Raw genomic sequence first — 3,507 nt, 5'->3', positions numbered from 1 at the left:
CCCCCACCAGTCATTTGAATCCTCTTAAACTGGTCCACATGACTTCAAGAAACCTTCAGTACTGTCCAGGTGTTACGACACTGAGTGGGCTGTGAAGCATCAACCTATTTTTACACCATGCTCTCTGACAACAGTTTTTTCATTCACTCCTAACCCCCCCCCCCCCCCCTATTTCATATTTCCTGTGTCAGGTGCTGGTGCCGCAAGAGGTCAGAGTTCAAGGGGAAGATGTTTGAGGTGGAGATCTTCGAGGCAGGCAAACACTTCTGAAGGAAGCCGCTGGACGGCCAACGAAGTGTTTCACTCCCTCCATCGCCGAGCCGCTGCAGAAGGGAGAGGTGTCCGGGCTAACCAGGTACCTATTCAATACCGCTGTGTTTGTGTCCCTCTGTCAACTACTGTCAGAGCTACAGTGGCACTGTCTCAGACCAGGAATGTGGAATATCTACAGCAAAGTTAACAATGGAACAACATACAGCAAAATAGCTACATCCATATAGAAACTGTTTTATTTTTTTATTGTTGTTCTGCTTGAAGTAAAAGCGTCTTTCAAACCAGTTTACTCTGAGCTAGCAGGGTTACTTCAGGGCAGCCGTCACACTCTGAGTTGTTTCTCATAGTTCCTCCAATAGCTGCCTTTCTTCCAGGGAGACAAAGTGCAAGGTGATTTGAATGATTGGAAAGCCATAACTACATGATGTTATTACTATTAGTCCAGGCCTGGAAATTACATTTATTCACTGCGTCAATCGCCTGAACACCATGTGAGTCTTTTCCCACTAATGCATTGTCACGTCGATGGCCCTATTGAATTCAATAGAGGTTCAGTGTTTTCTTTCAGGGAGGAGCTGGTAGGCCGAGCTATCTCAGGTCGTTAAAGAGCACGTCTTCCCATTGGCTTACCAGTTGAATAAGGCAATACATTAATAAAATAATTGCATTAACATAAAAATACGTTATGACCAAGGGAGAGAAAGTCTACCATTCAGTCAGTGTGAAGGCATAACTACCTGAATTAGTTTGTCACGATACCAGAAGTAAAGGAAACGAAACAGGAAGCGGTCTAAATGTTCGAGGAAAACCTTCTTAATGTTGCACAAAACAGCCTTCCTTATCTTGTCACCAGAGTCACAGTTTGGTTATTTTGCCAGCTATAGCACACAGTCCTTTTCTAAAGTAGGTTTTAAAGGAGCATAGAGTTTTTGTCTGCCTTCGTGTTTTCTGTTTTGCAGAGGAACATCTAGTATGGTAGAATGGTGACACTGGAATGGTGACTACTGGAAGGTGACCACTGGTATGTGACACTGGTATGGTGACACTTGGTATGTGACACTGAATGGTGACACTGGAATGGTGACCACCTGGAAGGTGACACTAGAATGGTGCACTGGTATGGTGAACTGGAATGGTGACACCACTGGAATGGTGACACTGGTTATGGTGACACTGGAATGGTGACACTGGTATGTGTGACAACACTAATGTGAATAGATAAGACTTGTCCACTCCGGAGTGTCTGGTAGAATGAAGGACTTAATTTAGGATCTCTAGAGATGCTTAAATGAAGCTGCTTAGTGAAACTCTCCTCTCTCAGCCTCGTTGACTATTGTCAAAAGTAGTCCACTATATACAGTAGGGATTGGTTGCCAGTCTGAACTCACACTGTGTGTCTGCTCCTAGACCATCCTCCCTGCAATAGTCTTTAGATGAATTCATGGACGGACACGACAGGCAGTAGGGCGGCCACTCCATCTTTTAATACTTTAATCACTGGTTTTGACAGGTCTTCACTAGATGATGCCTTAAGTACTATCTATCTACCTGACAGGTCCCTTCACTAGATGATGGCTTAAGTATATCTACCAGCCTGACAGGTCTTCACTAGACGATGCCTTAAGTACTATGCCTAACCAAGCCTGACAGGTCCTTCACTAGATGATGCATTAAGTATATCTACCAGCCTGACGGTCCTTCACTAGAAATGCTTAAGTACTATCTACCAAGCCTGACAGGGTCCTTCACTAGATGATGCCCTAGTACTATCTCCAGCCCCTGACAGGTCCTTCACTAGAATGATGCCTTAAGTACTATCTATCTGCCTGACAGGTCCTTCACTAGATGATGCATTAAGTACTATCTATCTGCCTGACAGTCTCACTATGTGATGCCTTACTATCTCACAGCCTGACAGGTCCTTCACTAGATGATGCATAAGTACTATCTACCAGCCTGACAGGTTCACCAGTTATTACTCAGAGCCTTCTGTATGATTATCTACTCAATTAAATAATAAAAATCTACTCTTTAAGGTTATTATTTCAGGGTATCATTAAATGGAAATGGATTGAAATGGGCGGGCTTGAAGAGCTGTTTCAGAATTCGAAGATTAGTGAACCCTTTTTTTAATCCATCTAACATACATTTAGTGTGCAGTACACACTCAGACCACTCAGACCGGCAGTGCATAACAACATAGACACATAGGTGCATAACGTAGCCTGACCTGTACTGTACTGTACATTGGGGGGGGGGGGGGGGGCAATACATTTTCCATGAGTGAGTGTGTGAGTCAGTGGTCTGCAGGCTAAGGTGGTCGAGACAAGACCAGGGCTCTCTTGTGGGTCTGCAGGCTAAGGTGGTCAGATCAGAGCCAGGGCCTCTCAGTGGGTCTGCATGCTAAGATGTGGTCAGATCAGAGCCAGGGCTCTCAGTGGGTCTGCAGGGCTAAGATGTGGTCAGATCAGAGCCAGGGCTTCTCAGTTGGTATGCATGCTAAGACGTGTCCAGATCAGAGCCAGGACTCACTGTGGGTCTGCAGGCTAAGATGTGGTCAGATCAGAGCCAGGACTCACTGTGGGTCTGCAGGCCTAAGATGTGGTCAGATCAGAGCCAGGCTCTCAGTGGTCTGTAGGCTAAGATGTGGTCAGATCAGAGCCAGGGCTCTCAGTGGGTCTGCATGCTAAGATGTGGTCAGATCAGAGCCAGGGTTCTCTGTGGGTCTGCAGGCTAAGATGTGGTCGGATCAGAGCCAGGCTCTCAGTGGGTCTGCAGGCAAGATGTGGTCAGATCGAGGCCAGGGCTCTTCTGTGGGTCTGCAGGCTAAGATGTGGTCAGATCAGAGCCAGGGCTCTCGGTGGGTCAGTTTATTTCATCAGACAGGATAACCTGGTGTTCCTAGAGGAAGCTGGCTCTACCGCTTTCACTATCTATCCTTCTCTCTCCTCCTCCTCCTCTCTCTACTCTCAGACATGATGAAGATGAGGTTTAATACGACCTGTGCGTCAATTTATCATGAACTATGGTACACTATCAAATTTTATTTGTCACATACGGGTACCTTTTGGACCCGTACCCCGTACAGAGTCAATGTTGGATGGCTATATACGGGGGTACCAGTACAGAGTCAATGTGAGGGCTTATATACAGGGGGTACCGGTACAGAGTCAATGTGTGAGGTATAATACAAGGGGTACCAGTACAAGAGTTCAATGTGGGGCTTATACTAGG

The sequence above is a fragment of the Salvelinus sp. IW2-2015 genome, unplaced genomic scaffold (assembly GCF_002910315.2).
Source record: "Salvelinus sp. IW2-2015 unplaced genomic scaffold, ASM291031v2 Un_scaffold2126, whole genome shotgun sequence".
Classification (NCBI taxonomy): domain Eukaryota; kingdom Metazoa; phylum Chordata; class Actinopteri; order Salmoniformes; family Salmonidae; genus Salvelinus; species Salvelinus sp. IW2-2015.
The sequence above is the reverse complement of the archived record's forward strand: the minus strand, read 5'-3'. Positions refer to the sequence as shown.